This window comes from Xyrauchen texanus, chromosome 1 (assembly GCF_025860055.1).
Source record: "Xyrauchen texanus isolate HMW12.3.18 chromosome 1, RBS_HiC_50CHRs, whole genome shotgun sequence".
In the NCBI taxonomy this organism is placed as follows: Eukaryota; Metazoa; Chordata; class Actinopteri; order Cypriniformes; family Catostomidae; genus Xyrauchen; species Xyrauchen texanus.
In genome coordinates, this window is record NC_068276.1 from 67,264,981 (window position 1) to 67,283,814 (window position 18,834).

General features: G+C 49.2%; 1 protein-coding gene across 1 annotated transcript in view; it reads left to right on the forward strand.

The window, feature by feature from the left end:
• The first annotated feature begins 4,007 nt into the window (after positions 1 to 4,007).
• Positions 4,008 to 18,834, forward strand: part of LOC127626041 (uncharacterized) — a 29,024-nt gene continuing 14,197 nt past the window's right edge. The window contains exon 1 of the mRNA XM_052101599.1: positions 4,008 to 4,056. The gene's annotated coding sequence lies outside the window, so the exon portion shown is untranslated. The remainder of the gene's footprint in view (positions 4,057 to 18,834) is intronic.

An 18,834-nucleotide genomic window follows, 5' to 3' on the forward strand; every position in this document is an offset into this window, starting at 1 on the left:
TCAGGAGTATAAAAATCTGACGGAGCTGATGCAAAGTGAGGACACAACTTTGATTTTGATTTCACAACAAGTTTTTTATGGAAAATACAATTGAAAGTTTACTTAATGTATTTCATTATCAAACTTTCATTTGATATTCATATTTATGAATTTGTTGCATTTTTAAACACTTTGTTTGGCAGTTTGACATTGTGACCTCTTGCTGAGGACAGGTTAAATTACATGTGCTTCCAAGTATAGAGCAATCATTTGAACACATTCAAATGAATTATAATCAAATAAAATCTTATGTAATAAATGCCCTGAGTAAATGCATTTTCTTTAGATTAAACTTTATTCAGTATTTTTATTATTATTATAAAGTTTCTAAAATGTATAACATAATGAGGACTTTTTGTATATAGCTTGTGTTTTGACCCTTATCTGAAGAATCCCTGCATGATAATAGAGACTTGTGTGTGCTTAGTTTGGGTTTTTTGTTGTTCCTCTTCCTGGTTTAGAACATCATGGTTACTGTCGTAACCTCCGTTCCCCCAGGGAGGGAACGAGACATTGTGTCGAATGAAATGACACAAGGGGTCTTCCTTGGATGCCGAATCATACCTCTGAACCTGAGAAAAGGCCAATGACAAGTTGGCAGATGGACATAAGGGTATAAAGGGAAGCGGGGCAGCGAATGCCAGTCAGGATTTTTCTCTGAGGGGCCGAAAATGAAGCACGGCCATTTACAGTGCTAAATCTAGTGCTGTGGCAGGAGTGCCGAAGAATTTAAAAAAGTCGTAAAAAGTGTGCCGAGGCAGAAAAACGGTTGGGAAACACTGGCTTAGAAGACATACAGCATAAAGCTCTTCACGTAACACATTTTAAAATTATTCTCTACATTTATGCATTTTAGTTTTGTAAACACTAATGTAAATAATCAAATAAATTCATACTGTAATGCTTACTGTAAATAGCTTCTTTATACTTGTCATATACGGTAGCTTAATGGTCCTGCGGGAATACTGTGTGATATACGGGAATGGGGGTTCAGGAGGAGTTACTGATATGTATGTTAGGATGACTTGTGAGTGTTCATTAAACAGAAGCTAAAAGCTTGACATAAGACTCCATTGCAATCATTTACATCTTGAGTCTATTTTCCAGACTATTTGGTACAAAGCACCTATTTTCAGTATATCCTAATACGAATTTACATATTTGCTAGCAACAAATTATTGGACAATAAAGTTTTTTTAACTGAAAAATGTATACAACTCGATCTCCCAGAATGCAAAATTTTTGGCAGCTAAAGTTTTTTTTTGTTTGTGTATTTATTAATTAAGTGTCATTTTTTGGACAGTAAAGTATTTAAAGTTCTGATTGTTCTGGTTAATATTGAGCTGCAGTGTTTGTAATAACGAGCTCGTCCTTTCTGTGCAGTATTCATTAACATTTATTCTATTAAAGATATAATAGATGGTTCATAAATAAATTTAAAAATATATATCATGTACTCACGCTCATATTGTTCCTAATTCAAACTCTTTTTCCATGTTACATAAAACCAGCACTGCCACTCCCTATAAGCAGACTATGTAGTCTGTGTAGGGCACCTACTCCCTAGAGGGGCACCATCAGAGATATCTTTAAGTGATTTGTAGGTTCATTTTCTAAAAAAATTTAAACATTGTGCCTCTGTAGCACTATAAAAATACACAGTTTATTTTGAGTGACCCATATATTAAGACACAATAACAGGGACATATATGAACATATTTTTGCAATCCATTCATAGTGCTGCAGAAATTACGTACTGTACCTTTAAGTCAGTTTGGTCATATGTTTTTGGAAAAAAATCTGGTAAATATGTAAATGATGACAGGATATTATTTTTGTGAAAACTATTCCTTTAAGTAAATGAAAATCTGAAAGTGGAAATGAAACAGACTGACCTGCTCATGATCATCTCGTGCTTGCCGGCACACCTTTTAAACACATAAACAATACCATGACATGTGTGATAAAAATGTTGCCAGTCTGCATAAACCAAAAATGAAACATCATGCCAGGGATGAAAGAGCATTGACGTAGCATTGAGGAATGTGTTTGTTAGAAGCGGACACGGATGATATAACTGCATTGTTCAACAGTGTCTCTGATATTGTTTAAGGTACGTGTGTATCCAGCAACAAACAAACCCAAGTCTGAATAACTAGTGTTTTTATGTAGGACATTCTTAAAAGACTTTATTTATGTTTCGTGTTTTGAAATATGAAAAACTACTAAATATTTTACAAGAGCAGTATGGCTGAAAATAATAAAGAAACATATCTGTCATTATCGATAAATAGATACTGTGCCAAAATGTTACACCTGAGTCCTGTATGGAAAACTAGCTAAACCAGAATGTGACAAGGAGGAGGGCTCAATCGGCTAATCAGCTGAGGAGAGGGATAAAGCTGAGCCGGATGTGGCAGTTCGACAGAGAAAGAGAGCCACGCGCAGCTGAGTCCAATGTGTGTTTGTGTCTTTTTGTTTAAGTTTATATTAAAATATTATTGTGATGCTTCATCCGGTTCCCGCCTCCACTTTGTACATCCTTTAAAGCAGGGGTGTCAAATTTGGTTCCTGGAGGGCCACAGTCCAGCAGAGTTTAGCTCCAACACTAATTAAACACACCTGAAGCAGCTAATCAATGTCTTGAGGAGTGCTTGAAGATTACAAGGAGGCATTTTGGAACAGTGTGGCCCTCCAGGAACTGAGTTGGACACCCTTGCTTTAGATTGTCACACAGAACTTATGCAAAAATTGAAGATATCATGTCAACATCAGTTTATCTTTCTTTTCTTTTCTTTGGTTTAAAATACACAAATAACAGCAACTGTCAGTCTTAACTTTTATTAAAATTAAAATAAAAAAAACTATATATGTATATATACACTGGCGGTCAAAAGTTTGGAATAATTTACAGATTTTGCTGTTTCGGAAGGAAATTAGTACTTTAATTCACCAAAGTGGCATTCAACTGATCACAAAGTATAGTCGGGACATTACTGATGTAAAAAAACAGCAACATCACTATTTGAAAAAAGTAATTTTTGATCAAATTTAGACAGCAGCATCACTCCAACACCTTATCCTTGTGTAATCATGCTAAATTGATCATTTGGTGCTAGAAAATCACTTGGCATTATATCAAACACAGCTGAAAGATATTTGGTTCATTAAATGAAGTTCAACATTGTCTTAAAGTCAATATTAGGCCAAAAATGGCAAAAAAGAAACCGCTTTCTCTAGGAACTCAACAGTCAGAGGTTTGAGTAATGAAGGCTATTCAATGCTGGAAATTGCCAGAAAAACTGCAGATTTCATCCAAAGGTGTAACTACAGTCTTCAAAGACAAAGCACAACTGTCTCTAACAAGGACAGAAAGAGATGTGGAAGACCAGATGTGCAACTAAACAAATGAAATGTATTTACTTTAATTGGGAACAACACAAGTGTGTGTAAATAATGTAATAATAATTTTAAAGCCATTTTTCCTCAATGACATGTTTTTAATACACTGGTCTCAAGAAGATTTTTGTCATGTGCTGCCCTAATCTTGCTTGAACCTCAAGGCCTATATTCATTTCAACATCACAAAATCACAAACTCAAACAATCAAACAAACAAACAAAACTCCACCTAGTTTAAATTACTTGTGTGTTATCTTTGATAATTACTGTATGTTACCAATAATCTTTGTCTGAATCCATTCTAAAAATGTTGTGACATGTTACAGTACATCTCACTTGTGACATGTTACAGGAAGAATGATAATAGACTTTACTATTCTGAGAAGTATCAATTTATTCAGTGTGCTTTACAATACTCTACCATGCACCATGTATCAAAACCAAACATGTACCGCTTCCTTTCAAACATGTGACATCTTCAAATAAAAAAATGAAAACGATGGGGAAATTCCAGAGCACCGTTCAAATAAGAAGAGTCTTTCTTGTTTGGTCAGTTCACATTCGGTATCTCAAGGCAAGTTCTTCTCTAATGGTCTCTTAAGGACACCTTATATTGGTAAGTATGACCAGAACATTATAATGAAACAAAATATTTGGATTAAAATATTACTTATACGCAATTCTCTTGGGTCAAGTACAAATTCAAACTGCCTTTATATTCACTTCAATGGAAAAAAAAAAACTCTTAATTCAAATCTTAAACAGTTCGCTTGTTTGCTAGTTTTAAGTGAAAGATGTGTTAAGACAAGATCCTCAGTGAGTCAGTCTGTTTTGGCAGAAAGATCTCAAGTTACTTTCACTTTTTTTTTTTTTTTTTTGTATTGTGTTTGTTTTATATGTCTGGTGTTGCAGTGGTTGTATTCGTGAGCCCAAAACAAATTTCCCAGTGGGACAATAAAGTATACCTACCTACCTACTTTCACTTCAACACTTTGCAAATTAAAATTACTTTGTTTTGGCACTACACTGCTTAGAAATATTTCTTATTTCATTACAAAACACGAGCCTGTTTTACTTTTTGTGTGTTGATCGAATTAATTAGTTGTTTTAATGTGCTCAGTTGAGAGGATTACTATCTTTTCTTAATACTTAACATGACCAGATGGGTTGACTTGCTGACATGTAAATTTGATAAAGTGTTTATTTACTATATAAAAATTTTACAATCCAGATTCAATAAATGTGAAAAATAAGGAAGTTTTAGTTCTCAAAGCTACAGGTTGCATAGATCATGTAACGTCTAGGTTACGTATGTAACCTCAGTTCCCCGATGGAGGGAACGAGACGTTGTGTCAGAGAACGACACTAGGGGTCTCTCTTGAGCGCCGATATTCACCTCTGTACTATGAAAAAAGGCCAATGAGAGTTGGCAGCCAGTATTTGCATGTCCCGCCCCCGGACATACGGGTATTTAAGCGGCGCAAATACGGGAGTTCATTCAGGATTTTTCTGAGGAGCCGGAAATGGTCCGGCCACAACAGGGGCTCGGCTCAGCGACGTGGCAAGGGGGACACAACGTCTCGTTCCCTCCATCGGGGAACTGAGGTTACATACGTAACCTAGACGTTCCCCTTCTGTCGCTCTCTTACGTTGTGTCAGAGAACGACACTAGGGGTCCACTTAAAAGCGCCATGCGCTGAGCCGTGTACGTGATCCGCTGATACAGGAGCGAGCAGGTATTCCTACGTGCAGAACGACCAACTGTATCAGGCCGCGACGCACTCTTCCCCAATGCCCCATTTAAGCCATCAGGATTCCTTATCGTTACTCCGGAGGGGGAACAAGGTGACGGCCGCCAACATGGGAACGGGCCAGCCTGGCTGGGCCTCTTTCTCTCTGTGTTTCTCGCGATAGAGCAACCACGGCCGGGCCCTTACACGCATTGAGGGAAGGGGTCTTAGCCCTTGGTAGGGCGGGGAAGACCCTGCGGAGGCCACACCTACCCGGAGGGGAGGCAACTTTGAGTGGCACATACATCGCATGGCCTATACCTAGGCCTTATGCGGAACAGTAGTGCGGTGGTAGCACCAGCCTCAGAGAGGGGGAGCATACAGCACGGCACCTGAGGTAGCTGTGACTGCCTAAGGGAAACACGGCGTCAACTCACGTGAGGGGACAGAACCGTGGTTTTACACACAGGGGAGTCCGAGCAGGAGGCCTTACCTGTGGGGCCCCTATACCAGTACAGGGTAGCTAGCGGTACCAGCAGTGGTTTGGATCGGCGAGTCCCTCCAAGAGAACTGCGACCCGCAAGGGCTAGGGGAGGAGCCAACCAGTGTCCCAAGCCTGGGATCTCCTGGGAAGAAGGCGACTGTTTCCCTGGTTAGGGGAAGGGCTGGGTGCAAGCGATCCACCCGGTCAGATCGTCGGCGTGCCACCGAGTTCTCACGGGCTCGGTACCTGAGAGAACACGGACTAAACTGACTCAACTCGGAGATTGTAGAATCTCGCAAAAGTGTTAGGTGTTGCCCAGCCCGCAGCTCTACAAATGTCTGCTAGGGCAGTGCCCCTAGCCAGTGCCCATGAGGATGCAACACTCCTGGTGGAGTGGGCTCGGACCCGCAAAGGGGGGGGCACGGCCTGGGTGTGATAAGCCAGGGAAATGGCATCGACAACCCAGTGGGCGAGTCTCTGCTTGGAGACAGCGTTCCTTTCTGCTGTCCCCCAAAGCAGACGAAGAGCTGCTCAGAGCGTCTGGTGCTCTGTGTGCGGTCCAGGTAAATACGTAAGGCACATACCGGACACAGCAGTGAGAGGGCTGGGTCTGCCTCCTCCCGGGCAGCGCTTGCAGGTTCACCACCTGATCCCTGAAGGGTGTGGTAGGAACCTTGGGCACGTAGCCCGGTCAGCGGTCTTAGGATCACGAAAGTGTCTGCCGGACCGAACTCCAGGCAGGCGTCGCTAACAGAGAACGCATGCAGGTCCCCGACCCTCTTGATGGAGGCGAAGCTGATCAGCAGGGCCGTCTTGAGAGAGAGGGCCCTGAGTCCAACTGAGTCAAGCGGCTCGAAGGGGGTCTCCGGAGTCCCATCAGGACGACCGAGAGATCCCAGGAGGGAAATAGGTTAGGCCGGAGGGAATCATCCTCCGGGCACCTTTTAGGAACCTGACAATTAAGTCGTGCTTGCCAAGAGACTTGCCGCCTACCGTGTCATGGTGGGCAGCGATAGCAGCAACATACACCTTGAGGGTGGAGGGGGCAGCCTCCTCTCCAGCCTCTCCTGAAGAAACACGAGCACTGACCTAACTGCGCACTTCTGCGGGTCTTCGACTCGGAAGAACACCAGTTCATGAACAGACGCCACTTCAGGGCGTAAAGATGCCTGGTCGAAGGGGCTCTGGCTTGGTTAATAGTGTCTATGATGGCTAAAGGTAGGTCGGCTAGACCCTCCGCGCCCGGTCCAGGGACCAGACGTGGAGTTTCCAGAGGTCTGGGCGCGGGTGCCAGAGCGTGCCCCGGCCCCTGAGAAAGAAGGTCCTTCCTCAGGGGAATTCGCCAGGGAGGGGCTGTCATAAGGAGCGTGAGATCCGAAAACCACGTCCGGTTGGGCCAGTAGGGGGCCACCAGAGTGACTTGCTCCTTGTCCTCCCTGACCTTGCATAGCACCTGTGCAAGAAGGCTCACTGGGGAAAAGCGTGACTTGGCGCAGCCCCACGGGCCAGCTGTGTGCCAGAGCATCTGTCCCCAGGGGAGCCTCTGTGAGGGCATACCAGAGCGGACAGTGGGAGGTTTCCTGGGAGGCAAACAGGTCTACCTGGGCCTTGTCGAACCTGTCCCAAATCAGCTGGACCGATTGGGGTGGAGCCTCCACTCTCCGCCAGGCAAGATTTGTCTTGACAGCGCTCCGCTATCACATTGAGGTTGCCGGGATGTGAGTGGCGCTGGCGACTCCAGTCGCTGCTGACTCCAAAGGAGGAGACGACGGGCGAGCTGTGACATGTGGGGAGCGTACTCCGCCTTGGCGGTTTATGTAAGCCACCACCGTGGTGCTGTCTGTCCTGACCAGGACATGTTTGCCACGAATCATCGGAAGAAATTTCTTCAGGGCAAGACGAACGGCCAGCAGCTCTAGGCAGTAGATGTGCCAGCGCAGCGGCCTTGGTTCCACCGGCCTGCGGCTCTGCGCCCGTTGCACACGGCGCCCAACCCAATTTGGAGGCGTCGGTTGTAACCAGAACGCGACGGGACACCTGCTGCAAGGGTACCCCTGCCCGAAGAAAGCAGAGGTCTGTCCAGGGTTTGAAGGTTTGGAGGCAGGCAGTGGTAATTTCCACGCCGTGCGTGCCGTGGCGCCATGCTCGTCTCGGGACTCGAGTCTGGAGCCAATGCTGAAGTGGTCTCATATGCATCAACCCTAGTGGCGCGACCGCCGCGGAGGATGCCATATGCCCCAGGAGCTGTTGGAAACGTTTCAACGGGACCACGGTGCCTGGCTTGAAGGAAGCGAGGCATTCCAGCACTGACTGAGCACGCTCGTTGGAGAGACGTGCTGTCATTGAGACTGAGTCTAACTCCAAACTGAGAAAAGAGATGCTCTGGACTGGTTCTTTTTATTTTTCTGGTGAGCTTGCTCTTCTCCCAGTTGACCTGAAGCCCCAAGCGGCGGAGGTGCTCGAGCACCTGGTCTCTGTGTGCGCATAGTAATTCCTGCGAGGGGGCCAGAATGAGCCAATCGTCGAGGTAATTGAGTATGCGTATGCCCGCCCTCGTAGCAGGGCAAGAGCCTCCTCTGCGACCTTCGTGAAGATCGCGAGGGACAGAGACAGGCCGAAGGGGAGGACCTTGTACTGATACGCCTGGCCGTCGAATGCGAACCGTAGAAAGGGTCGGTGTCGAGGGCGAATTGAGACGTGAAAGTACGCGTCCTTCAGGTCTACCGCTGCGAACCAATCTAGATGCCGAACGCCAGATAGGATTTGTTTCTGGGTGAGCATTTTGAACGGGAGTTTGGACAGGGTCCGATTGAAAACTCGCGAGGTCCAAGATCGGTCGTATGCCACCGCTTTCTTGGGTACAACGAGTAAGGGCTGTAGAAACCCTTCTTCGTTTCGGTTGGAGGGACAGGCTCTATCGCGTCCTTGATTAGAAGGAGGCGATTTCCTCAGCGCAGGGAGAGGGCATGTTACGCCGTGCACTGCGGAGGAACGAACGCCCAGGAAGGGTAGCGGAGACCTGGCAAACTGAATTGCGTAATCGAAGTCGAATGGTCCGGTGCAGCCACCGTGACGAGCTGGGCAGTGAAAGCCATGCCTCTAAGCTCCGTGCTAGGGGCACCAAAGGGACGAGTATTTTAGACGCATTCCGGCGGGCTTCGCAGCGGTGCGGAACAGGTAACGCGGCGTCGTGAGGCGCTGTGGCGTCCCGAGGCTCTGGTGCTGAGAATAAACTCAAAGCACTTACCTTGTTCACAGCACCCGCAGGGGCGGGTTCGTGACTGAGGAGGAGGTCTGCTGGCGTCCTCTGGACTCGCCTGAACCGGCCGTCCGGGAACAGTCGTGGGCTGAGGGCGGGGACACCGGCCCAGGAAGCCAGGACTGTCGAGGCCTGAAAGCAGAGTGCCGTGAGAACGGCATTTTGCGGGCCAGGTGACCCAGAGACAACAAGGAAATAGCTCTATAGTGTGTAAAGAATTTAACAAAAATAAATTCTCCTTCCGGCCCTCCACCGGGGACGGAGTGGTCTTACCAGCTCCGGAGCTGTTGTCTCGGTCTCTGGGTCGGTCATCTCAGGGGTGCCTGGGAGCCTTCTGGGTCCACAAGGGGGCCCGTGAGACGATGGGCGCCCAACTTCTGCGGGGAGCTCGACGCTGGGGCTGAGAGCTGGGCCCACTCACTTGTTAGTTGAGGCGGAGCACCACTTTCTTTCTTCCTTGAAAGCCGCAGGAGGGCGCCCTCGGCGAGCAGACAGGGCATGGCCCCTGGCGGCAGGTTTAGCGCCAGGGCAGGATGTGTGAAAAATAGCCCTCATCTGTTTCTTCACCACTGAGGACTGCCTTTTTGGGAGAAGTCGTCACGCGGCGTCGCCGAATGGACGGAACTGGGAGACGGGGGCGTTTGAGAAAGCGTGCTTTGTCTGCCTCCTGTACTGCCTGTCCATCGTTGTGTTTCTGGACCACGGAGTGTGCATCGCCTGTTTGAGTGTAGTTCCTGCCGCACGTCAAAAACAGGACTACCCAAGTGCAAATTTTGAAGTGCCCTGGCCCGGTGGACTTGCAGGAGGGGGCCATGGCGTGCAGGGAGCGACAGAAGGGGAACATTAGATTTTTCATCATGACATTATGAAACCTTTAATTAAAGAATGTAGGAATAAATCACCTTTTACTGTCAATCATAGCATTTAAATCACGGTCGCTCTCAGGGCCGTTTCAAGGCAAACTAGGTGACAACATATGTTCCCCTTCTGTCGCTCTCTCCATGTTGTGTCGGAGAAGCGACAATAGGGGTCTCTCTTGAGCACTGAATATACCTCTGATCTATGAAAAAAGGCCAATGAGAAGTTGGCAGATAGTATTTGCATACCCCGCCCCCGGACATACGGGTAAAGGCGAGGAAATATTAGAGTTTATTCAGAAATTTTCTTCGGAGCTGATGGTTGTGCATGCGATTTCGCTGAAGTCACTCCTGTTCCAGTATTCCTCTGACGCTCTGCAAGCTGTTGGATTGATGGCGCATTACAGCGGCGATTTTCTCCTTCTTTGCACGGCAGTGCAATTGCCCCTGGGCGCTTCGACAGTGCAGAAACAAACTCTAAGAGAGTTATTAAAAGAGTGATTTCCTCTAAAAGAGTGATTTTCTCTAAAAGAGCATACACAGCGGCGTTGAACGTCCTTTTAAGGACGCGTCTTTATAAAGATACCTTTCTACCACTGTGTACTTCCTGGATGCGGTAGAGTGCTCTCCGCTTCAGACGGCCACAGGCTACCCAGACACACGTTGTCTCGTGTGTCTGGGTAGCGATCACACCAAGGCTGCGTTTGTGCATGGCTCATGTTCTCACTGCGAGAACATGACCATGACAACGTTGCGGTCGCGGATCGTTTTCAACAGAGAGTGAGCCACTCCAGCCGCCCCTCGCATTGCTCCTTCTTCCCACGGGATTGAGGACGGTGCGAGTGGCGCTGGAAGCGATCTGGGGATGGCAGCGGGTGCGGCTCCATCAGGTACCAGAGACCCGCGGACCACCCGTTCCCCGGCACGCTCATTGACTCCCGTCCGTGCTCGAGGCAACAGCGGCTAGTCTCACAACCAGCCTGCTTATCCTCTGGAGCTCGAAGCGGATGAGCTCGCCGCTGCATTGGAGAGTGCAGCGTCTGACGCGGATGACTCTCCTGGGCTGCCGCCTAGTTCTGTTGCGCTTCACCTATGCCCCGGAAACCCTACCACCTGGCGGGGTCGCCCTGTACTCTCCTCTAAGGCCTGTAGGACAACATCCTCACTGACAGCGAAGGCCTACAGCTCCACCGGATGGGCCGCTTCCGCCCTGCACGCCGTGGCCCTCCTGCAAGTCCACCACGCCAAGGCGCTTAAAGAATTGCATGTGGGTAGCCCTGATCCCGACATGCTGCAGGAACTGCGCTCAGCGACCGACCTCGCCCTTAGAGCCAAGAAGGTCACAGCGCAGTCACTCGGGCAGGCGATGGCCACCCTCGCGGTCCAGGAACGACACCTCTGGCTGAACCTGGTCGAGATGCGCGAGACCGACAAGACTCACTTTCTCGACGCCCCAGTCTCCCAGTTTGGCCTCTTTGGCGACACCGTCGAGGACGTTACCCAGCAGTTCTCCGCGGTGAAGAAACAGACGGAGGTGACCTCTCACATCCTGCCCCACTGCAAACCTGCCGCCTTGGGCCATGCCCCGTCTGATTGCCGAGGGCGTCTCCCTGCGAGGAAACAACAAGATGCTCTGCCTCAACCTGGGCCCAGCTCTCAGCCCAGCTCTCACGGACCCCCTCGAGGACCCGGAAGGCTCCCAGCCGCTCCTGAGATGGACGACCCAGAGCCCAAGACGTTAGCTCCGGAGATGGTAAGACCACTCCATCCCCCGGTGGAGGGCCGGGAGGAGAATTTTCTTTTGAATACATTTCATTTCCCACTCCCCTTAACCGGGGCAGCGGTACACAAATTATCAATAAAAGAGCTATTTCCTTTGCCACTGGGTCATCTGGCCCGCAAATGCCATTCTCACGGCACTCTGCCACCAGATTTCAACAGTCCCAGCATGCTGGACGCGGCCACAGGTCCGCCTTCAGCCCCACGACTGTCCCCCGGCCGGCCGGTTCTGACTAGTCCAGAGGACGCCACCATAGGACCTCCTCCACAGTCACTAACCCGCCCCCTGCCGGGTGTGCTGAGCAAGGTAAGTGCTTTGAGTTTTTTCTCAGCATCAAAGCCTCGGGACGCACCCTCGCCTCCCGACGGCACATTACCTGCTCCGCCCCGCTGCATAGTCCCGCCGGGTACGTCAAAAATACTCGTCCCCTTGGTGCCCCTAGCACGGAGATTGGATGCCTGGCTTTCACTTCCCAACCCATCACGCTGGCTGGCCCGGACCATCCGACTCGTTTACGCAATTCAGTTTGCCAGGCCCCAGCCCCCCTTCACGGGCGTCCGCTTTACCGCAGTACACGGCGAACATGCCAAATCCCTGCGGACGAAGATCGCTACTCTTTTACTCAAAGACGCGATAGAGCCTGTCCCTCCAACCGAAATTAAGAAGGGTTTCTACAGCCCTTACTTCGTTGTTCCCAAGAAAGGCTGCGGCTTACGACCAATCTTGGACCTGCGAGTTTTCAACCGAGCACTGCTCAAACTCCCTTTCAAAATGCTCATGCAAAAATGTATCTTAACATGCGTCCGGCACCTAGATTGGTTTGCAGCGGTAGACCTGAAGGGCGCGTACTTCCACGTCTCAATTCTGCCAAGACACCGACCTTTCCTACGGTTCGCGTTCGACGGCCAGGCGTTTCAGTACAAAGTCCTCAACTTCGGCATGTCTCTGTCCCCTCGCGTATTCATGAAAGCCATAGAGGCAGCTCTTGCCCCGCTCCGAGAAGCAGGCATCCGCATACTCAACTACCTTGATGACTGGCTCATTCTGGCCCACTCCCGAGAATTACTATGTGCTCACAGAGACCAGGTGCTCAAACACCTCAGCCGCTTGGGGCTTCAGGTCAACCGAGAAAAGAGCAAACTCACTCCGGTTCAGAGCATCAGTTAGACTCAGTCTCAATGTCTGCACGTCTCACCAACGAGCGTGCACAGTCGGTGCTGAAATGCCTTACAAAGTTCAAGCCATTCACAACGGTCCCTCTACAACTCTTCCAGAGGCTCCTGGGGCATATAGCATCCTCCGCCGCAGTCACGCCGCTGGGGTTGATGTATGTGAGACCGCTTCATCACTGGCTTCAGACTCGAGTCCCGAGACGAGCATGGCACCACGGCACGCACTTTGTGACAATCACCACTGCATGCCGCCAAACACTCAAACCCTGGACAGACCTCTGCTTTCTATGGGCAGGAGTGCCCCTGCAGCAGGTGTCCCGACACGTCCTGGTCACTACCGACGCCTCCAAATCGGGTTGTAATGCCGTTTGCAAAGGGCATGCAGCTGCGGGCCGTTGGAGAGGGGCCCCGCTGTGCTGGCATATCAATTGCCTAGAGTTGTTGACCGTTTTCTTTGACCTGCGGATGTTTCTCCCGTTAATTCAAGACAAACATGTCCTAGTCAGGTCAGACAGCACGACAACGCTTGCCCAGTGGAGAGTGGATGCTTCACCCCCAGTTGGTCCAGCTGATTTGGGAACGATTCGGCAAGGCCTTGGTAGACCTGCTTGACTCCCGAGAGACCTCCCACTGCCCGCACTGGTATGCCAGAACAGAGGCTCCCCTCGGGGCAGACGCATTGGCACACAGCTGGCCCGTGGGGCTGTGCAAGTACGCATTTCCCCCAGTGAGCCTTCTTGCACAGGTGCTGTGCAAGGTCAGGGAGGACGAGGAGCAAGTCACACTAGTGGCTCCATATTGGCCCACCCGGGCCTGGCTCTCAGACCTCGTACTCCTCGCGACAGCCCCTCCCTGGCGAATTCCCCTGAGGAAGGACCTTCTTCTGCATCCAGACCTCTGGGAACTCCATGTCTGGTCACTGGAAGATCTAGCTGGCCTACCACCTACTGTCGTAGACACGATCAACCAAGCCAGAGCCCCTTCCACCAGGCAGCTCTACGCCCTGAAGTGGCATCTGTTCGCAGATTGGTGTTCTTCCCGGGCTGAAGACCCACAGAGGTGCGCAGTTAGGTCAGTGCTCTTATTCCTGCAAGAGAGGCTGGAAGGGAGGCTGTCCCCTTCCACCCTAAAGGATTATGTCGCCGCTATCGCAGCCCACCACGACGCAGTAGACGGCAAGTCCCTTGGTAAGCACGACTTAATCATCAAGTTCCTAAGAGGCACCCAGAAGTTAAATCCCTCCCGGCCAAGCCTGTGCCCCTCCTGGGACCTCTCGGTAGTCCTCGCGGGCCTCCAGAGACCTCCCTTCGAGCCACAAGAATCAGTTGGACTCAGGGCCATCTCTCTTAAGATTGCCCTGCTGTTGAGCTCGCTTCCATCAAGAGGGTCGGGGACCTGCAAGCGTTCTCTGTCAGCGACACTTGCCTGGAGTTCGGTCCGGCAGACACTCATGTGATCCTAAGACCGCGATCGGGCTACGTGCCCAAGGTTCCTACCACTCCCTTTAGAGACCAGGTAGTGAACCTGCTAGCGCTGCCCTGGGAGGAGGCAGACCCAACCCCTTCGTTGCTGTGTCCGGTACGTGCTTTGCGTACCTATCTGGACCGCACGCAGAGCTTTAGACACGCTGTGCAGCTCTTTGTATGCTTTGGGGGACAGCGGAAAGGAAACGCTGTCTCCAAACAGGCTTTCCCACTGGGTAGCAGATGCCATTTCATTGGCTTATCACACCCCCCCTGCGGTTCTGAGCTCACTCGGCAAGGAGTGTTGCGTCCTCGTGGGCACTGGCCAGGGGTACCTGCCTGGCAGACATTTGTAGAGCAGCGGGTTGGGCGACACCCAACACCTTTATGAGATATTACAATCTCAGGGTTGAGTCAGTTTCATCCCGTGTTTTCTCAGGTCCGAGCCAGTAGAACTCGGTAACACTTTGATGGGCTGGCCGGGTGAATCGCTTGCATATAGCGCCCTTTCCCTCGGTTGAGGTAAAACTGTGCGTCTTTGTTTCCAGGAGATTCCACTCCTCAAATCCCTGGTCGATTCCTCCCTAGCCCTCATGGGTCCGCAGTTCGGCGGAGGAACTTGCCGACCCAATGCACTGTGGGTACTCAAATCTACCCTGTACTGGAATAGGTTCTCCACAGGGTGAGGACTCCTACGCGGACTCCCCCTGTGTGTATTCTCCGTGATACGGTCCCCTTACGAGGGGACCTGCATTTTCCTTAGGCAGTTCCGGCTGTCCTCTGGTCACCGTGTTGTAGCAACTCCCCCTCGCTGAGGCTGGATCTACCACCGCGCCGCTTCCACGTGTCGCCTAAAAACACATGTGATGTATTCACCACTTTACCTCCCCCCTGGGTAGGGGTGGTCTCCACAGGGTTTTTTCCCCCTGAAAGAATAGGAAATTGGGTAAGACCCCCTTCCCTCAGTGCGTGTAAGGGCCCCGGCTGTCTATTGCTCTATGCGAGAAACATAGAGAGAAAAGAGGCCCAGCCAGGCTTGGCCCATTCCCAGGTTGGCAAGCGTCGCCTTTTTCCCCTGTCAGGGTAACCAAAAGGATTCCGACGACTTTTGGGGGGCATTGGGGAAGGGTACGTGCAGTCTGATACAGACGGTCATCTGGCACATGAAACACCTGCCCGCTCCTGTGTCAGAACACGTACACGGCTCAGCGCGTGATTTAAATTGGACCCCTAGTGTCGCTTCTCCGACACAACGTGGAGAGAGTGACAGAAGGGGAACGTCTAGGTTACGGATGTAAACTCTGTTCCATGATGGAGGGAACGAGACGTTGTTTCCTTCCCGGCCACGTCGCTGAGCCGAGCCGCTGTAGTGGCCGGACCATTTCTGGCTCCTCAGAAAAATCCTGAATGAACTCTAGTATTTCCTCGCCTTTATACCCGTATGTCCAGGGGCGGGGTATGCAAATACTAGCTGCCAACTTCTCATTGGCCTTTTTTCATAGATCAGAGGTATATTCAGTGCTCAAGAGAGACCCCTAGTGTCGCTTCTCCAACACAACGTGGAGAGAGCAACAGAAGGGAATGGAGGTTACATCCGTAACCTAGACGGTATATTGAAATGTTGATTACACGTACATTTACATTGTATTTAATAGTGAACATTTTTGAAAATCAGACTTTAATATTCTACATATGACTTGATTTCATTATTTCTTTTTAGACTGACTTGTTCTGTTTTCTGTTTCCTGCCTCTCCAGACATATAATATATACAACATATTGAAATGAAAACATCCACATTAAGTGTAAATGCAGGGCAAATCTACTATTTAGCAAATCTACTTTTATTACGTATTGTTTTTTAATGGGGATATAGTTTATTACAGCTGTCAGTTATGTGAACAAACAAGGTTTAAACATCAACCGTAACAAGATAAAACCGTAATCGACGACTATTTAACAGTTCTGTGTAAAAATTTTATGGCTCTTTATTGGACCAATACAAGTAAACGTCATATTATGTGACTACGCATTCTGTTACGGAGAGCTTACAAACTACTAGTTAAGTCTTGCCTTAAGAACAGGTGGTGCAACCAAATTACACACTGACTTGTTTGCAAACTAGCTAGTAGTTACTAAGCCCTCAGTGAGAACTTTAAGTCCCAACTTACGTGAGACCTTACGCACCTTACGTTTCGAACCCTAGGTAGGGTTGCACCAGCTGTAACCCTACCCAAGGTTAGAATCCCGTCAAGACCTGGAAGTAACCGCGATTGCATAATCAGTGACATAATCAGAGTGTATTTCAGACGTTGCATTTTCACCTCTAAAATTAAACTTTTACTTCACTGATGGTTAGGGTTAGGCAAAGGTTTGGGTTGTGTGCCAGACTTGACCAGAGTGGGCAGTGGGAGTCTTGGGAGGCAAAGAGATCTGTGCCATGCCGAATCGGTCCCAGATCAGCTGAACCACCTGGGGGTGGAGCCTCCACTCTCCGCTAGGCGAAACGTGCCATGACAGCGCGTCCGCCGTCATGTTGCAGTTGCAGGGATGTGAGTGGCGTGCAGCGACCTGAGTCACGGCTGAATCCAGAGGAGGAGATGGCGGGCGAGTTGTGACATATGACGAGAGCGCTCGCCGCCTTGGCGATTTATGTACGCTATCTTCGAGGTGCTGTCTGAACAGATCAAGACATGCTTGCCCCGAATTAGCATGTGAAACCTCCGCAGGGCAAGATATACAGCCAGCAACTCTAGGCAGTTGATGTGCCAATGTAGCCAATGCTATATGCCCCAGCAGCCTCTGGAATTGTTTTAGAGGAACTGCCGTGCCGGGCTCGAAGAGAGCGAGGCACCTGAGCACTGACTGGGCGCACTCGTTGGTGAGGCATGCATGAGTCTAACTCCATGCAGAGAAAAGATATGTTCTGAACCGGGACGAGCTTGCTCTTTTCCCAGTTGACCTGAAGCCCTAGACGGCTGAGGTGCCGGAGCACCTGGTCCCTGTGAGTGCATAGTAACTCTCGAGAATGAGCCAGGATGAGCCAGTTGGCGAAGTAGTTGTGTATGCGGATACCCACTTCCCTTAGCAGGACAAGGGCTGCCTCTGCGACCTTCGTGAAGACGCAAGGGGACAGGAACAGGCCGAAGGGGAGGACCTTGTACTGATATACCTGACCGTCAAACGCGAACCGTAGGAAGGGTTGTGTCGAGGAAAGATGGAGGCGTGGAAGTACCCATCCTTCAGGTCTACCGCCATGAACCAATCTAGCTGTCAAATGCAGGTAAGAATCTGTTTCTGCATGAGCATTTTGAACGGGAGTCTGTGCAAAGCTCGGTTGAGAACTCGCTGTTTCAAGATTGGTCGCAACCTGCCACCTTTTTGGGAACGATGAAGTAAGGGCGGTAGAGACCCTTCTTCATCTCGGCTGGAGGGGCGGGCTCTATCGCGTCCTTGAGAAGCAGAGTCGTGATCTCTGCCCTTTTTTACGGAGGTGGAGCGAATATCTGCGAAACGAGGCGGGAGCCGTGTGAACTGGGTGGTGGAGTGGCTATGAGTGGAAACATATGAGATGTATCATGCCATTGATTGAGAGACGCTCTAAGCTCCGCCTTTCAAACAGAGCTATTAATTAGAACTATTCATTTTAGGGCGTTTATCATAAGTATAGGAACAATATAGCTTGTTTATTGCAAAATATTCAAATATACACAAATATATAAGTGTAGGGAGAGCGACTGGTTTGCGTTATTGAAGTGGGCGGTCGCTTCCGGATGGCTTCAACAGAAGTTTATACAATGGACTAACAACCTCGGAGCTCACGGTAGGTCTGTCTTTAAAGGTTTATAACTTATTGTTAAAAATCAATTCATCTTTGGAAAAAATAATAGGATTTGTACTATCGGAACCCGTTTGCTTGGTGAAAATGGCGGTGTTATGTCGAAGTCTATTTCTTTGTCGGATTCTGTTTTCACCTAGCCCCGCCCCCGTCCTAACGAGTAAGGAAGCGCGTATTGCCAAAAAACTCGCCCCGAGATGCCATGCTCGTACCACTGAGGTTCTATGGAGAGCGCTAAGGCTAACTAGCTTAAAAACTCTGTAGAATGTTGTATTCTAGAAGTAAAAGGCAAATTTCATGACTGAATGTTTAAAACAGAACATATGATTGTTGCATTTTAATGTCTTTATGAACACAACCACCTACAGTTATTTATATCAATAGATAATATTATGTTTGTGAGAGTTTTTGTTTTGAATATTGTAGACTTTTAGAATAAATGTATGCTCACTCACAAAACTGTGATTTTATAGGCAAAATAGGCAACCGTTCTCACATTTCTCTTTTTTCCGTTAGCTAAGGTTTTTTAATGCAATTGCGTGATTTGGCCACAAGAGTGCTCTATTGTCCAGCTGTTTAATTATCACTCTACCATTGCTAATGCATGACGCCATTTTCTCCACTCCTATTTCTTCCTCTATAACTTGCTGTCACGAGAGGGAACTACAACGTTATTTAACAACCATGCGTTTATTGAACATACCGCATGAGCTACACATTTAAGTGCCTTCCCAATTCCCCTTTCTGCCTCATATCCCCTGGGTGGAATCCCGCCAATACAGGTACAATTTGATTGGCCAACATAATAAGGC